This window comes from Rhinatrema bivittatum, chromosome 4 (genome assembly GCF_901001135.1).
Source record: "Rhinatrema bivittatum chromosome 4, aRhiBiv1.1, whole genome shotgun sequence".
NCBI classification, from domain to species: domain Eukaryota; kingdom Metazoa; phylum Chordata; class Amphibia; order Gymnophiona; family Rhinatrematidae; genus Rhinatrema; species Rhinatrema bivittatum.
The window spans coordinates 402,199,456-402,218,337 of record NC_042618.1 but is presented as its reverse complement, the minus strand read 5'-3'; the positions used below and the strand labels follow the sequence as shown (position 1 = coordinate 402,218,337).

Below are 18,882 nucleotides of genomic sequence, written 5' to 3'. Positions count from 1 at the left end.
CAACACAGTCAATGGACTCGCCCCACCTTTATGACATGGAGATATCTAGCAACACTGTTAAAGGATTTAATGGCATCCAGAGGCTCACTTTGGGGAGAGGATGAGGCCACAATGCCATGAGGATCCTGCTGCTATGTGGCCAGTGCAGGTCGCTGACGTGTCATCTCATCTCTCTCTCCACCTCTCCCATTGGCAGTGGCAGTGTGGAAATAGGTTGAGGAAGTGCATACTTCCTGTCACCTTGGCTGTTTCTCTTCCACCCTTTCATCCATTCTAAAGAAAAGCCTGTAGGAGGAGGAGGAACAGCAGTAGGCACAATAAACATGTACTTGATCTGTTCCTGATGTCCAACTGCCAGAGTCCATGAGGCCTTTGTTGCTGCTGGGTATTGAGATGTAAGGAGGAGTGGAAAGGACTGAAGGCAGAGGAAATGGAGAGAGGGGGAGAGGGGGAGAAAGAATGGGATGTGGGGACTGGAAAGAGATACGAAAGAGTTGGGGGTACACAAATGTGAAAGAAAAGGAAGGACAAGACAGAGTTGTGAGGGAGGGGGTTACTGACAGGATTGAGAAACGGACAGACTGTACTAACAGGATGAAGGGCTTATAGCTCTTGGAAACTAGTCACAAACATACTTAGTCCAATATAAAGGTATCACCTAAAATACTTGTTTGTTGACCTCTCTCTACTCACTCAATATGACCTACAGTGGTGGTTTTCTGTAGTAAAAAAAAAGGTGCCAGGTCGAGGCCTATGGCAGTCTTCACCTTCCACTTCCACTCTGGCTGCAATGGGGGCAGGGCCGGTGCGAGGGGATTTAGGCACCCTAGGCACCTTCTGCCTTGTGCCTGCCTCCCCCCCCCCCCCCCAAGGTCATGGCCCCGACTCCTACCTCTCAGTTTTCTGGGCTGCGAACAGCGCGCGGCCCGCTGAATCTCCACTCCTCTTTGCCGCTGATGCTCGTGGCCCCACATGGTTCGCACCCCCTAATGGTCAACGCCCTAGGCCCAGACCTAGCTCGCCTAGTGCTTCCGCCAGTCCTGACTGGGGGAAAAGAAGCAATTTGCCACAGTTTAAAAAGGTTCCAGATTGGTGACCTGGCAGGAAATCAGCACTGATGACAAATTAGAGCAACTCACTTACTGGAGCTTATATAAGAGTGGGCAAAGGCGCTGAAAACAGAGCAATAATCTGAATACTGGATTTCTCCTCGGAACATTTCACTTACCTGGGCGAAGCTTGAGTAATTGCCTATCACTTGCGCCTCAGGGCAGGGAGTTAGCGGGCAGCCAAAGGTTCGGGTCTGCCAAACAAAACAAGATTTTCTGGTTCCAGTGAACACCTTGCTGACACTCAGTAATAACAGTGCCAGACAGAGCCTCGCCTTGCACAATGACCAGTCAATCCAGAAAGCAAGTCTATTATGAAGCCCCCAGTTTCCCTCCACCCTCACGGAAAATGGAAGAATGCTGTACACACACCAGAAACCACTGACCCCTTTGTCGGTTTAGATTGCCCTTGCCTGCTAGTTCAAGTAATTTGTTTTAAGACAATTTGTTTAAAGATCGTCATATATATCTACATATATTCATGGGGTCAATTTTCAGAAAGCCACTGAGCAGCTAAATTAGCCAATTATTTGCAATTGGTTATTTGTAGCCATTTTTCAGCCATGACCTAGCCAGCTAGCCACTTTGTGGTTTACTGAAAATGTACTCCCTAGAGTCTACCCACTAATCTCTTTAAATTAGGTAGGTAGATCCTTTTGAGGAAAAAAAAAAAAAGCAGTCTGCCTCTTCCTGGCAGCCCCAATGTCCTACGCTCATCCCTCCACTCCTGAGCCCCAATCTGGATAATCCTCCCATCCCAATCCCAGCTCAGAGATCTATCCCTTATGGCCTCCTGAATCAGTGCTCTGGTCCCACCCCACAAGTTCAGGGCTAACGAGTATACTCCCATGTACATCTGGCACCAGTTATTGTATATAATAAACTCCTTTCCCCAGTGTAGCTTCTTGATCTTCAAACTGGAGTAATTGTCTTTTGGAAAGAGGCGATCACACCTTCTGGATCATTTTCATCATAGTTATTCTCTTAGTTCAACTCTTAATGAAAAGGAAAAAACTTCATGGGTCATAAATTAAGAAACATCATTCAGTAATGAGGAAGTCTATCCCAATACCACAACTGCCTGCTTTGCCAAATTGCATTTCAGGGTTGGCATTCTTGAGATATGCTGAAAAGATAGCTTCTCTGCATGAGCTACTGTGGGAGGAACAAGGTCAGTCATTAATGATACCTGCTGAAGTGTGATGCAATGTCAGGCCTGCATCATCTTCCTGACTTGGAAGGAAGATGGCTTCATTCTTAAAGGCAATTCAGATTCCTGCAACAATATTCAACAGCTATTAAGAGGCAGACAGCATAATGTGTAGATTCCTAACCTGTCTAAAACTTAATGCAGAGCATGCCCTAGACATGATATAATAAAATGCACTAGGTAGATTGTTCTGTTAAGTTCTTAAAATTTGTAACAAAATGTTATTTCTCACTTAAGAAAACAAACTTCACTTTTCCTCATTTACAGTCAGCTATATAATACTATGGGTCAGTCTTGGGTCAGCTTGCTACAATTCACCTGTTGCATTTGCAGCTTGGTCAGGACAGAGGAACCAGTCACATACAGATTAAAGATCGTCACATCTCAGTTACTGAAACAGTCTTTATAACTGCTCTAAGCCCCCAACTCTCATCTTCATGCAGTGACCTGAGTGAATGCTGCTTCTCATATCCTTCTTAATCCAGACGCAACACTCCTGATCTTGGAAAGCTGCTCTGGCTCTCAGCAGCTTTTGGGATGCGCAATACAAAACTGCCCGTGCTTATAAAACCTCACCCTGAACTTGTACTGCCTAGCTTTCTGACCAGATTTCAATTCACAGCTCTCCCCATTTTTTCTATCTGGCTTTTTAAATTACCTCATCTGTCCGGTCTTCTCACTTCACAACCGGTGAGCGTCAGATCGTTCCTTTTGGCTGTGCTCACTCTGCCTGAATTGGCCTTGGTTGTTTTTTGGAACCTCAACAGATCCTTCCCTTTCTTTGGGTTCATTTTCCAGATACACAACTTTGTGCTAGGGACTACTTATTATAGAGTTACCAGCATTCTACTAATCCTCTAGGATTCAAAAGGGCTGATGTAATAAAGTGCGCTGAAGCTAGAAAAGTCAGTAAGTGCAAGTTTGTATGTGCGTTTTTCTGTGCAAAGCAGGTTATAAAATCGGCACTTCCATGTGTGCACACCAGGAAGCACACGCTCTTCTTTTAAAACCTACCCCTAAGGGTTTTGTGTGCAGGAAAAAAGTTTGTGCTGACCCGCGGGTTTTTCCTGCGCGAGTGCATGCTAATGGCATACAAAGGAGGTGATTATCTATTCATGGGTAATGCAGGGAGCCGCACTAGCGGGGCTTTTATCGCCTGAGCCAGGGCAGGAGTTAAGTGAAAGCACTGGTGTGGAGACCAGTTTTTGATGCTTTTGCAGGTCAGCCAAGCAGTGGACGGAACTGGTAGAGAGAAGGCAGCTTCTCAGTGAGGCAGAATCGCTGATCTGCATTTTATGCTCTCACAGGTAGTCAGAGTCCGATCATGAAGGGATTAGATATTGCTCTACCTACCTTCACATCAACTTCCGGAGCACTAATTTATTCATTTTTTCGAAAAAGAAAAGGCTTTCAACCTCAGAATCAATCGGGGGTGTTCACACACCAATGGGTGTCCATGCGGTTTTCTGCACGGGATGTCTGACTGATTCACTACATAGGGCCATGAGCGTGTGTTTCTGCACGCCTTATGGTGCATCTGTTTGGTGTGCGTGGATTTTATGTGCGTATCTAATTAGCATATGCAGTCCTTATTACATCCCGCATTGCCGCTGTTTTCTGCCACGTGCACCAAAAAAATCCACACAGAAAAATCAGTGCCTGAAAGAATTTGAGGATATGTATATATGAAAGACGTCCCATGAACTAATATTGCATTGTGATATATTGTTTAAACTGGTCGTATGCACTGGCAGATGTAGACTTCTGCTGATGGTTCCCTTGCTGTACCATCCTTCCCACCCAGACCTATGAACATTTCCTCCCCAGCCTGCCCCCCCCCCCTTGTGACTTTTTATCACTTCCCCCTACCCTGTGCACTTCTGATCTCTTCCCCATTCCTAGTGTGGATTTTCAATCATACCCCCTCCCCTGATTATTTCTGTATCTTACTGTGACCTCCAGTCACTTCCTTCCCACCCACATAGATCTCATATCATTCTCTTTGACGCCAATGGAAGTATCAGTAGCAGGTTGAGTGAGCATGGGGATTGAGTCACCCTATGTTTGCAGCAACATACTGGCCTCATCCCTTCTAGGTATCTGTGCTGAAAGTAGGGGTTTGTGAGCATGAAATGTCTTGGGCCCTGCACTCATTTGTCCTGCTGTTGATACCATTGCTAGATCCAGAGCCATGAGGCTGGTAGGTACCAAGTGGCAGGAGGGCTGTGGAGTGGACAGGGTAGCAACTTTCCCCTCTGGTCAGTTCGGAAGGAGGGGTGGGTTGGACTGTGGAAGTCTTTAGGCCCCGCATCGAGTGATGGGGTTCAGTGGCTGTCTTTGTCCAGGCAGAGGCTGCATCAGGTAGGGTGTGAAGTGGCTCTTTAGCCCACCAGGAGCAGGAGGTGACAAATCTTCCTCCTCTCATGCCATCCTCCAGATTTTTGCTGCCCTAGCCATAGGCCTAGTGTGCCTGTGCATAAATCCAAGTCGTCGCATGACTACAGCCAATACAAGGGCACTATTTTACAGCACTTATAAATACACAGAATGGAAAGGATGCCCTATAAAATCTTTGCTTTGTTGGTTGAACCCAGATAACCATCTCCAGGGTGAGGTGAATAATAGTTTGATGCCGCCTCATTTGCAAATCATTCCCTTTTCATTGTTGTTTGAGCCACTGTAGAAAGCCCAGTGAGTCACTTTCTTATGATCTGAACAAACCAGGAATCTTTCTAGATCCAATTAAAAGGAACGCATGACTTCCCAATGGTGTTTACTTTTACACACCCTTCACTTGGCCAAGGACAACTTGAGCCAAACTTTTTTTTGCCAACACCCAGTGTATTTGCTAATGGCGCTATCATTTAAGCATTTTTTCAAAGCAAAGTACATTTATCACACAGGGCACATTGACTAACTAGAGAGCCCAATTGTCTTATATTTAATACCACTCTAAACACTTAAAAAAGAAACCTCATACACGACTACAAAATATAGCTCATATTAATTGCACTTTCTCCTGATATGACTAAGTGCTGTGCAACCTGAATGCTGGCTACAATGAAAAAGCAGCAAAGGTCATGTTTGGTGCTCTGTGTTATCAAGGCCAGATTAACTATTAAGGAAACAAGGCCCTGGCCTAAGTCTTCACTTTGACAAGAGCCCATACTGATTCCTCTGCCAAATACAGCGTCAATCAGAAGATGCTTCCCAAGCCGGTATTGGAGGAATTGGGCTCCTGGAGCACCATCAGATTTCACTGCAATGCTTTAAAGCAAAGTAGCCAACTCATGTACACCATGGGTTTATAATGCTAAAATACTGTAGAGTATAAAAAGGTTAAGAAGTTCTCAATAATCTGGAGTTTAAAGCAGACCAAGCCTGGAACTGTTACCTTTCCTTCCCTCCCATAGCAGGACTGCGGGGTTTGCAGAGTCTGTCAATTAATCGCACACTTCTCGAGCACCACTCTAAAGAAGTCCAGCAGCAGGAAATGGAGTGCTGAATGGGAAAAAGAAGAATGCAATATGAAATCTCTTGCTTGGGGTCAGCAGTCAAGGCTGTAGAAGACTGGTGGCAAAGGGAGAAAATAGATTGAACGATAGTTAAAACAAATGGGGAGTGTCAATTGACTTAAAAATAATAATAATAATAATAATAATAATAAAAAGAACTGTGATTTAACATTAGCTCATCTTAAAAAAAGGTCCATTGACACCTCCCCCTCTCCATTTGTTTTGGCACACTGCTCTGCATCCTGAGCCACAGGCTAGCTCAATATCACACTTTTTCATTGGTCAAAAATTTAGAATGGCTGTCACTTACTGGTTAATATAAATCTGTTTGATTAGCCTAAAAACTTGAGAAGGGCTCACTGATTGCTAAACCAATTTATTTATTTTAGCAGTACATTCTCTCACCAGTAATTACTACTGAATTAAATAGAACATAAACCAAATATGATATTAATGAAACGGCTTTTAAATTCAAATGATTTGCTTAGCTTTATCTTAATTTTCCATTTTTGGTGGGAGGCTTATAATTGCAATAATGAAATCCTGGGACAGGCATTTCTTGTCAGTACTCGCTGTATTAAAGGCCTTTGTCTTTGCCTCAGGCCCTGAACTCCTAGCACTAGAGCATTAACTCCCAGAAAGTCATCCCTGTCTGTCATTACTACTCATTCATAGTTGGCATGATTCTTTTTAAATATTTTAGAAGAGAATTATTTGCCAACCTAAATCTGTTTTCTCTGGTCCAAACCCCCCTCAAGGTATAAAACTAAATAAAAATCATCATAGAGTCCTAGTTTCTGACTCCCATCTCTGTACAGTTTGGTGCTTGTCCTGAAAATCCCATTGGGTTGGGAGTCAGAAAACCAAGATTGGATTATAATCTATAGTTTAAGTTACTCTGTTGTTAAAAGGGGGGGGGGGGAGGGAGAGAGATCTCCATATATCTCTCATTAGCATTTTGTTAATAAGAGGGATAGCTGGAAGAAAGGGATCTCCAGAGAAGCCAAGAATCAAAAAATGGAAGGCTTCTAAAAGGTTAATTGTATTTTGCTAAACAGGCTCTGATTTAAGAAAAGGACTTTTTCTGTGCACGGAGAGAGGTGGAAACGGAGACACAGACTGACTGGTACTGGATATGCTTTGCGTGCATTCTTAATGATGTATTAGACTTTGTCCGGCATGTCCCATTCCAGCTTGCAACATTTTGAAATATAACACACCTCTATGGCCAACGCAGTGCTGTCAAAATTATTATAAAGCACTGCAGATAAAGTCCGTTTACAGCTCATGCGCTCTAACGACTGCTTACAGCTCAGCAGCTGTAGGTCTGGGCAATGCATTTGCCAGTTCCTAAAATACTTTCTATAAGGAATTTTTTGCATTTGGCTAGATTTTCCTGTTACTGATTGCCCTAGGATTATGAACCAGTAGCAACATTTAGCACTTTTTCTAAAAATAAATAAATATGTATTTGCTTTGTCTATCTGGCTATGATCATGTTATCTCCCGAACCATTCAACTTACAGCAATCAAATTTTCAAAATAGCTATAGCAACATAAAAGTCAGAATCCAACATAAGTTTTTCCCTTAAAACTTATAGATCTACCCCAAAATTGATAAAAATTTCTTTTTGGCAATCGTTAGACGAAATCTCACTTTGCAGAGTAACAATCCAGTTATCTCACTTTACAGAGTAACAATCCACAGTTATCAGAATGCCTGTTCTTGAGTTCTGATGGCCTTTGTACTCATAAAAACGACACAGAAAGTCAGTGGAGCTGAACAGCAGTGTAAGTTTAAATCTTGGCTGGCTGCAGTTCAGTTGTGTCCAAGAACAGTGTGTTTTAGCAAAACTAATAATAATCCTTGTAATAATAAAAAGGAGACGTGTGTTTGAATGCTAATATCCATACAGTGACATGAACCCCAAAACTTATACCAAGGACATATGCTGACCTCTGTTTATTATTTTTTTGTCTCTGAAAATCTTCCAAAAAAATTATGGTAGAAGTAGTTCCAGCATTTAAAATGGGATATTCTCTTTACTAGGACTTTGAAAAACACAAGAATGGTTCTAAATTTGAACACATGGGATCTTTTTGGGTTCTGAGAATGACAGTTTAATGAAGCCCCAAAACATGTCGGCTGCCATGGAGCGTGGATCTCAATTCATTCATCTGGGTAAGGCTGCCACCTCACCTATGGCAGCTTGAAAAAGCTGATCCTGGCCTGATTGGTCCATATTGCCTACAAGGAGTTGTAGTTTTAGTTTTCCTAAGAAAAAAAATATGAGATATTTCTCACAGGACAAGCAGGATGGTAGTCCTCACAAATGGGTGACATCGAGGATGGAGCCCACCACGGAAAACTTCTGTCAAAGTTTAACAGAACTTTGACTGGCCCCTACTGGGCATGCCCAGCAAGGCACTGACCCTGCAGCCAGCAGGGGTCTCCCTTCAGTCTTCTTTTTTCCGCGCAGCAGTTGCCACGCGGTGAAAGGAGCTCTCTAACCACGTTCCTGACAGGAATTTGGAAATTAATTTCCTAAGAAAATTTGCCCCTCAGGGGTCTCCCTTCGACAAATTTTTTAGTCATCTTACGGAACCCGGTAAGTTTTTTGCCTTCTTCCATCGACTGCCGTCGATTTTGGCCCTCGAGGCCTGTTGGCACTTACCGATCCCCAGCCTAAATTTTGGCTTCCAGCCATGGCAACGGGGTTCCGTCGTTGTCCGGATTGTACCCGGACTATGTCCATCACAGACCCCCACAGGGTTTGTGTAATGTGTTTGGGTAGTGAGCATGATGTCCTGACTTGCACCAAATGTGCCTTAATGACACCCAAGGGTCGCAAAGCCAGGATGGAGAAGATGGGGCTCCTCTTCCATGCACCCACCCCAACGCCATCGATAGCATCGACGTCATCGGAACCGGCACCGTCGAAGTTGTACCATCATCGTCAACCCTCCGGTGACCGTCCGCCATCGATCGCTTCTCGGCCGTCGACTCCCGTCCCTTCCCCGGATGGGCGAGGGGATCGGAAAGAAAAGCACCGCCATCGACGGCACAAGTCTCGGCCTGTCGAGGATCCACAGCCATCGACCTCTGCTCAAGCCGAGCCACCGACAAAGAAGCCGCGAACAGACCGGACACCCTCCACGTCTCGTTCGACGGCATCGAGGAAACCCTCACCCTTTCGGGGTGTGGGGGCCGTGATCCCACCGGTTACGGTGGTCCCTCCGGCCCTGCCTCAGCCTCCCTCTCCCGTCGAGCCGGGTATGGTTACCCCTGGTCTCCGGGCAGAACTGGACCGGCTGGTCCAGGAGGCCATCGAGAAAGCGATGAAGAAATTACAACCTCCATCGGCACCGTCTCCGGCACCGGTTCCAGTGCCGCCCCCGGCACCGACGCCGGCACCGGCTTCGCCACCAAGGAGGGAACCGACCACCGAGCCGTTGATACAAGCGCTAGCACCGCTACTGAGCCGCATGGAGGCACTCATGACGGCCCTTCCATCGGTGATTCCAGTGCCAGCGACAACACCACCGTCTCCGACTGGTTTCTCATCGGCAGGAGAAACACCGTTTCGAATTCCCCCTTCCGGGGTAGTTCCATCGGTACCTTCTGGTATATCTCCACCGATTTATCCTTCGGCTCCATCGATTCCGCGCCAGGCACCGATTCCATCGGCAGCACCGAAGCCATCGATGCCATTTCTGGTTCCACCTACCGCACCGATTCCACCTCGGTTTCCATCGATGCCTTCAGAGCCTCAACCAGGTCCATCAGGGCTACAAGCCCCACATGATCCCTACGATACCTGGGGTGATGATGATGATACCTCTTCTGACACAGATTTACCTTCGCCACCATCTCCTACAGAGAGTAGAAAAAGATCTCCTCCTGAGGATCTATCTTTCATTAATTTTGTGAAAGAGATGTCAGAAGTTGTACCTTTTCAACTACAATCTGAAGCTGATGACAGACACCAGATGATGGAACTACTTCAATTTCTGGATGCTCCAAAAATCATCGCTTCCATCCCTATACACCAGGTGATTTTGGATCTGCTCAAGAAAAACTGGGAATCTCCTTCATCGGTGTCACCAGTTAACAAGAAAGCTGACTCCACATACCTTGTCCAGTCAGCACCAGGTTTCCAAAAACCTCAACTGGATCATCGCTCTGTTGTGGTTGAGTCCACGCAGAAGAAGGCCAAGCGTCTTAAGCCGCACTCTTCTACCCCACCTACCAGGGACAACAAGTTCCTGGATAGTGTGGGACGGAAAGTGTATCATGGAGCTATGTTGATTTCACGCATAGCTTCATATCAATTCTACATTACTCAATACAACAGAGCCATCCTTAAGCAGATGCAAGACTATGCTGACACCTTGCCGGACCAATACCAACCGCAGCTTCAAGCCCTTCTTCACAAGGGATTTGAGGCAGGGAAGCACGAGATTAGGACTGCCTACGACATATTCGATGCTTCCACGAAGGTTTCAGCCACAGCCATCTCAGCCAGACGTTGGGCTTGGTTAAAGTCATCCAACCTTCGCCCAGAGGTCCAGGATCGTCTTGCTGATTTACCCTGCTTAGGCGACAATTTGTTTGGAGAGCAAATTCAACAGATTGTGGCGGAGTTAAAAGACCACCATGAGACGTTGAAACAACTCTCATCTGTCCCACCTGAGGTGACCTCCAAGCAACCGCAAAAGAAGGACTCTAAGAAGTCGTTCTTTCGACCACGTCGCTACTATCCTCCGTCAACTAGGGCTCGTCCTGTACGGTCCTCTAACAGGCCTCAGCCTCGTCAGCCAAGAAAGCAAAGACCTACTGTAGCCCCACCTCCTGGGCCTGCGGCGGGCCTTTGACTTCCCTGTATTGAGCACATGCCAACTCCCTCTTCCACACATCCCTGTGGGAGGTCGGCTGTACCACTTCTTACACCGTTGGAAACAGATCACCTCAGATCAGTGGGTGCTAACAATTATCGCACAGGGTTACCACCTCAACTTCATAACACTTCCGCCAGACTCCCCGCCCCTTCAGGCATGGAGTCTAACCAGCCATTTGACTCAATTACATCAAGAAGTATTCCTTCTTCTACAATCAAATGCTATAGAACCCGTCCCTCCTTGTCAACAAGGGAAAGGATTCTATTCCAGATACTTCCTAATACCAAAGAAATCAGGGGGGCTACGTCCAATTCTGGACCTTCGGGCCCTCAACAAGTATCTGCAAAAAGAAAAGTTCAAGATGGTAACCCTGGGCGCCTTGCTCCCTCTGTTGCAAAAGGGGGATTGGCTGTGCTCTCTCGACCTCAAGGACGCTTATACCCATATTGCGATAACACAATCTCATCGCAAGTATCTGCGTTTTCTGATAGGCCACGACCATTATCAATACCGGGTACTACCTTTCGGGCTGGCATCTGCTCCACGAGTCTTTACCAAATGTCTCGTAGTAGTAGCCGCATTTCTCAGGAAGGAAGGTGTCCACGTCTACCCCTATCTGGACGATTGGCTAATCAGGGCCTCTACCCCTCAGATTGCGCAATCCTCCCTAAAGTTGACAATTCACACACTCCTCTCCTTAGGGTTTCTTGTCAATTACGAGAAATCTTGCTTGGTCCCATCTCAGACCTTATCCTTCATTGGAGCAGACTTGGACACCTTACAGGCAAAAGCCTACCTTCCACTTCAACGAGTCCAAACTCTCATGTCCCTAGCTCGCCAGCTCCAGTCTCAACACACTGCCACAGCTCGCCAATTCCTCATCCTCCTAGGACACATGGCATCCTCGGTTCAAGTTACTCCCTTGACCCGACTAGCCATGAGAGTAACGCAATGGACTCTGCGACACCAATGGATTCAAGCTTTTCAGCCTCTGTCCTACATCGTCACAGTTACACAAGCGCTACGCCTGTCTTTAACCTGGTGGACGACTCAAGTCAATCTCCTTCAGGGCTTACCCTTTCTCCTACCAGATCCACAGGTAATCCTAACCACCGATGCTTCCCACATCGGTTGGGGAGCCCATGTGGACGAATTACAAACCCAAGGGTTGTGGTCGCCAGAGGAAGCCGAATACCAGATAAATTTCTTGGAACTTCGAGCAATTCGCTACGCGCTCAAAACTTTCAAAGATCATCTATCCAATCAGATAATCTTAATCCAGACGGACAACCAAGTGGCCATGTGGTACATAAACAAGCAGGGAGGCACAGGCTCCTTCCTTCTGTGTCAGGAAGCTGCGCAGATTTGGGCAGAAGCCCTCTCCCATTCCATGTACCTCAAGGCCACTTACTTGCCGGGAGTAGACAATGTATTGGCAGACCAGCTGAGCCGTGTCTTCAAGCCACACGAGTGGTCACTCGATCCTCTGGTAGTGACCTCTCTGTTTCACAAGTGGGGTTTTCCCCGCATAGACCTCTTTGCGTCCCCTCAGAACCACAAAGTGGAAGATTACTGCTCTCTCATTCGGAGCCAACACTCTCAGCCGAGGGATGCCTTCTCCCTCAAGTGGACGACAGGTCTGCTTTATGCATTCCCTCCACTTCCTCTTCTGTCAAGGACTCTCGTGAAGCTACGCCAGGACAGGGGAACCATGATCCTGATAGCACCCCACTGGCCACGCCAAGTGTGGTTTCCCATACTCCAGGATCTCTCCATCCGCAGGCACATCCCTCTGGGAACGGATCCGCATCTGCTCACTCAAAACGACGGATGCCTCCTCCATCCCAACCTCCAAGCCTTGTCCCTGATGGCATGGATGTTGAAAGGTTAGTCCTTCAGCCTTTTAACCTTTCGGATTCAGTTTCTCGTGTCCTGATAGCTTCACGAAAGCCCTCCACCAGAAGATCCTATTCATATAAATGGAAAAGGTACACATCATGGTGCACTTCTCAGTCCCTTGATCCCCTTTCCTGTCCAATCTCTAAGTTCTTGGACTATTTATGGCATCTATCAGAATCCGGTCTAAAGACCTCTTCCATTAGGATGCATGTCAGTGCGGTAGCCGCCTTCCATAAAGGTATAGAAGGTGTCCCTATTTCAGTACAACCCCTGGTGACACGCTTTCTTAAAGGCTTGCTCCATCTGAAGCCACCCTTACGTCCTCCGGCCCCATCTTGGGACCTTAATCTGGTTCTTGGTCGTCTAATGAAACCACCTTTCGAACCTCTGCATTCCTGTGAATTGAAGTATCTCACATGGAAAGTATTATTCCTATTGGCTATCACTTCAGCTCGCAGGGTTAGTGAGTTACAGGCCTTAGTCACCTATCCGCCTTACACTAAACTCCTGCAAGACAGGGCGGTGCTCCGCACTCACCCTAAATTTTTACCTAAGGTAGTTTCTGCATTTCATATCAATCAATCCATCATACTACCTATCTTTTTTCCCAGGCCCCATTCCAACTCTGGGGAACAGACTCTGCATACCCTGGACTGTAAACGAGCTCTAGCGTTTTATCTAGACCGTACAGTTGCTCACAGGAAGAGCACTCAATTGTTTGTCTCCTTCCATCCTAACAAGTTGGGACAACCTGTGGGTAAGCAGGCTCTTTCCTCCTGGTTGGCGGACTGCATTTCTTTTTGCTATCAGCAAGCTGGCATTCCTTTTCAAGACCGTGTAAAAGCACACTCTGTGAGGGCCATGGCGACTTCAGTGGCACACCTTCGATCGGTGCCGCTTCCTGACATTTGTAAAGCTGCAACCTGGAGTTCTCTCCATACCTTTGCAGCCCATTATTGTCTGGACAAAGCTGGAAGACAGGACTCCATCTTCGGCCAATCTGTCTTGCGTAACCTTTTTCCAACATGATGTACCAACACCCTTCCACCTTCCCGGTAGGGTGCGGATGCCCTTTACCAAATTCCACCCCAGTTGTTGTGCCTGTTGCACATCGTTGGGTACATTTGGTGCAGGTCAGGACATCCTCAGCTCGGTACTCACCCATTTGTGAGGACTACCATCCTGCTTGTCCTGTGAGAAAGCAAATGTTGCTTACCTGATGTAACAGGTGTTCTCACAGGACAGCAGGATGTTAGTCCTCACGAAACCCGCCCGCCACCCCGCGGTGTTGGGTTCGTTTTGTTTTTACTTTTTAGGCACTGCCTGTAGCTTTGAAAATCAGACTGAAGGGAGACCCCTGCTGGCTGCAGGGTCAGTGCCTTGCTGGGCATGCCCAGTAGGGGCCAGTCAAAGTTCTCTTAAACTTTGACAGAAGTTTTCCGTGGTGGGCTCCATCCTCGATGTCACCCATTTGTGAGGACTAACATCCTGCTGTCCTGTGAGAACACCTGTTACATCAGGTAAGCAACATTTGCTATCTCCATGCATGCAGAGAGTCATAATCAGGACTGAGTCAACCTTTCTGGACTGACACATGGGTGAGGAGGCAACCCTAACTCCCACTTCCAATTGGCACAACCCTACTCTTGGGGAATTCTGCACTACTGTGGAGCGCAGAATTTGCATAGAATTTACAGTTTTTGCACAGAATTTCTGAGAAAGGCCCCGTGGGCCGTGAGCAGTGCCCATCCTGCTCGTGGCAAAGATCAAGCCTGAGGATCAGCTTGCTGCAAGCAGAGCCCATCCTGTTCGCAGTGAAGATCAGCAGATTAGGCCCAGTGTGAGAGGCAAGAAACCTTGTGAGCCTGTGTGAGAGAGGAAGTGTGCTTGTGAGGGAGCCTGTGTATGTGTGTGTGTGTCAGCATGAGAAAAAAAATGGAGCCAGTGTGAGGGAATATGTATGTGACTGAGAGAGTCGGATTGTGTGTGCATGTGTGTATGAGAGAGAGAACCTGTTTGAAGGGGGGGGGGGTGCAGCAAGGGCTGAGAGAGCGGGAGCCTCTGTGCAGGTGTGTGAGTGAGAGAGGAGGAGGCTATGTGATGAGGTGTTTTTGTGTGCAAGAAAGAGAGGGAGCTTGTGTGTGTGTGTGTGTGTGTGTGCGAGAGAGAGCGGGAGCCTCTGTGCAGGTGTGTGAGTGAGAGAGGAGGAGGCTGTGTGATGAGGTGTTTTTGTGTGCAAGAAAGAGAGGGAGCTTGTGTGTGAGAGTGAGAGGACAGAAGGAGCCTGTGTGAGGGAATGTGTGTGTGTGTGTGTGTGTGAGAGAGTGGGACAGAAAGAACCTGTGTGAGGGTGTGTGTGTGTGTGTGCGCGAGAGAGAGAGGGAGCCCGTGTGAGGGTGTGTATGTGCAAGAGAGAGAGGGAACTTGTTGGAGGGTGTATATGTGTTTATTAGAGGGTCAGAGGGAGCTGGAGAGAGGGGTCAAACTGTGAGAGTGGAGGACTGAGGGGTGGAAATAGAGTGTAAGGAGTTGCGCCTGGAGGGGGAGGGGAGAGAGATAGTGGAGAGCAGAGGAGATGGGACCTAAAAAAGCAGAGTGAAAGAGGTCTGGCCAGGGGAGTAGAGAGAGAGAGATGGAAGGGCCACTCTTGCAGTGTACTTCTAAGGGAATTCTGCTCAAAATATGTAAAACTCTGCATCTTTGAGTAATAACTTTTCTGTATTACATTTTAAACTAATTACTTAAACACTGTGATGTGTATTGTTACTTTAACTTTAACTCCACCCCCAGGATCACCTCTACTCAGTCCACGTAAACTTACGAGCAGACAGGGCGTATGAGCATAAAAGTTTACCAACATATTGGATGAGCAATTTTATTTTATTATTTATTATATTTTAAATACTTCTATTATGCCTATAATAACTATGTCTTGTTAGGTGGATTACAAAATAAACATAAAATAAAAACAAACAAATCACCTCCTGGGGGAATTGTGCACACAATTCCCCCAGGAGTACAATTCTGACAGAGGTCAAGTTCTGGTGAAATGTCACCAGAACTTTTATCTGGTTCTGTTACTGGAATGAAAAGTCAAAACTAGTACTGTACTTGGCCCCTTGCAGGAAAATAGTAATAGGCATATTATAAACTCCATAAACATGGCCAAGATTCTCAGATACTGGTATTCAAAAGATATAAAGGAGTTAGGCACCCAGATCAGTCTCAATGAAAGCTCAAGCACCTACCATAGTTTTATTATGTGGGTGGGACCAGAAGTAAAGAGTTAAGAACATAAGAACATGCCATACTGGGTCAAACCAAGGGTCCATTAAGTCCAGTATCCTGTCTCCAAAGGTGGCCAATCCAAGTCACAAGTACCTGGCAAGTACCCAAACATTAAATAGATCTTAATGCTGGCAACAAGCAATGGCTTTTCCCCATTCATTAATAGCAGTTTATGGACTTCTCCTCCAGGAACTTATCCAAACATTTTTTTAAACCCAGCTACACTTGCTGCCTTAACTACTTCCTCTAGTAACTAATTCCAGAGCTTAATTGTGCATTGAGTGAAAAAGAATTTTCTCCAATTTGTGTGCTACTTGCTACTTTCATGGAATGCCCCTTAGTGCTTGTATTATCTTAAAGAGTAAATAACCATTTCACATTTACCCATTCAAGTACTTTCATGATTTTGTAGACCTCTATTACATCACCTCCTCAACAGTCTCTTCTCCAAGCTAAACAGTCCTAATCTCTTCAGCCTTTCCTCATAGGGAAGCTGTTCCATACCCTTTATCATTTTAGTCGCCCTTCACTGTACTTTCTCCAGTGCAACTATACTTTTTTGAGATGCGGCAACCAGAATTACACACAGTATTCATGGTGCAGTCTAATCATTGAGCGATACACAGGAATTATGACATCCTCCATTTTATTCACCATTCCCTTCCTAGTAACTCCTAACATTCTGTTTGCTTTTTTGACCACCACAGCACACTGAGCCGACAATTTCAATGTAATATCAACTATGACACCCTGATCTTTTTCCTGGGTGGTAACTTCTAAATTGTATCCTAACATCATCCAGCTACAGCATGGGTTATTTTTCCCTTATATGCATCACATTTCATCTGACATATGGACACCTAATCTTCCAGTCTCGCAAGGTCCTCCTGCAATTTATCATAATCCATTTGTGATTTAACTAATCTGAATAATTGTCATCTGCAAATTTGATCACCTCACTCGTCTTACCCCTTTCCAGATCATTTACAAATATATTAAAAACCAAGTCCAAGTAGAGATCCCTGAAGCACTCCACTGTGAAAATTGACCAATTAATCATACTCTCTGTTTCTTGTCTTTTAACCAGTTTGAAATACACAGAAGGACATCGCCTCCTATCCAATGACTTTTTAGTTTTTTCTTAGAAGCTTCTCATGTCAAACGCCTTCTGAAAATCCATATGCATCACATCTGCCGGTTCACCTTTATCCACATACTTATTCACCCCTTCCAAAAATGTAGCAGTTTTATGAGGCAAGACTTCTCTTGGGTAAATCCATGCTGGCTGTGTCCCATTAAACCATGTCTATCTATATGTTCTGTTGTTGTATTCTTTATGATAGTTTCCATGATTTTTCCCAGCACTGAAGTCAGGCTCACTGGTCTATAGTTTCCCGGATCATTTCTGGAGCCCTTTTTATATATCAAGGTTACATTGGCCACCTTCCCGTCTTCAGGTACAACAGATGATTTTAATAGGTTACAAATTACTTGTAATGTCTGAAATTTTATTTTTGAGTTCTTTCAGAACCCCGGGGTGTATGCCATCCAGTGATTTGCTACTCTTCAGTTTGTCAATCTGGCCTATTACATCTTACAGGTTCAGCGTGATTTGGGTCAGCTTATCTGAATCGCCCCCAGAACGGCCATCTCCCTAAAATCCTCCTCAGTAAGCATCTGAAGCAAAAAAAAAATTCATTTAGTCTTTCCACGATGGGCCTTATATTTCCTAAGTGCCCCTTTAACCCCCTCGATCATCTAATGGTCCAACTGACTCCCTCACAGGATTCCTGCTTCAGATATATTTTTAAATGTTTTTATTATGTTTTGCCTCTACAGTAAACTTCTTTTCAAATTATCTTTTAACCTGTCTTATCAATGTTTTAAATTTAACTTGCCAATGCTTATGCTTTTCCCTTAGGTACTTAGTGTGATTTTTCAGTGCTAGGAACCTAAACTTTAGATAAATAAATAGCAGTCCTACTTTTAGGAACCTGAAGTTAGGAGTTTTTTAGGCAAAAACTTGGGAAAAATTTCAGCTGAACTTAGGTACTAGGGGTAAGCAAGGGTTTCCCACCTCCATCCATTTTGTTTTAGTTCATTTCTGTTTCAACTTTGTTTTACATTTTGTTGTATGTTTAAAAAAAAAAAGGGGGGCATTTCATTTAAACCTAAAAAAAACAAAAAAGGCAGTAGCAGCCAGGGGCCACCCTGCCACAAAAATTGTGATTCTAAAAGAGAAGGCAAAGTCCAACTGGGTCTCTTTCCCCTTAGTATGTAGATGGTTTTATTGTAACTATGGATATCTTTTAAGTCTTTATATATATTTTATTATGAATGTTTTGGTGTAAACCGCCACGATCTCTGGAGTGTGCAATCAATATGTGCTTGAAATTAATAAATAAATCTTCTTTACCCACCCTGGACCACTCCTCCTAACTTGCCCACAATCTTAAGCATCTCCAGGGGCCCCACTGGTGCTCTACCAGCAGGCCCCGAAGCTGGTACCATTTTGTAGCACAGAGTTATATCTGCAGAGAGACCTCCATACAAACAGTGGCTGCTACTGCCTTTTTTTTTGTTTTGAAAACTAAACATGAACAAAATCTTTTTTTTTTTTTCATTTCATCTTCAAAATGAAATGAAACAAAACAAGTGTTTGTAGAAATATTATTTTTCATTTCAAAGGAAATCACGTTAGTATCTAAGTTTTAGGTGCTTTGGTTAGGAACTGAGCTTTCTTTGAAAATTGATCCCTCAGAACTGACAGCCAAATGTCTGCTTATTGTGAAGGCTGTTAAGATGCTGTGATATTCAACCCAACAGCTGTGGAAACTTTAATTAATTAATTAGTTAAAAAATGTTTCCAATGACTTTTTTTTTTTAATAGTAATAAAAATCTGCAGAATCAAATATTTTCTGTTGCATTGTGCTCTTATGAGTTGGGGGATCTCAGAGTTCT

At 45.1% G+C, this 18,882-nt stretch overlaps 1 protein-coding gene and 1 long non-coding RNA gene across 2 annotated transcripts in view; one reads left to right on the top strand and one right to left on the bottom strand.

Annotated features, from left to right (window-relative positions):
* The window catches only part of FRMD4B (FERM domain containing 4B), a 295,281-nt gene that overhangs the window by 169,851 nt on the left and 106,548 nt on the right, over positions 1-18,882 (top strand). The window lies entirely within an intron of this gene.
* LOC115091143 overlaps positions 1-18,882 on the bottom strand; it is a 47,318-nt gene that overhangs the window by 24,011 nt on the left and 4,425 nt on the right. Inside the window, exons 2-3 of the long non-coding RNA XR_003856629.1 lie at positions 5,714-5,820; positions 2,299-2,385 (exon numbers count right to left, since the gene is read on the bottom strand). This is a non-coding gene — a long non-coding RNA (uncharacterized LOC115091143). The remainder of the gene's footprint in view (positions 1-2,298; positions 2,386-5,713; positions 5,821-18,882) is intronic.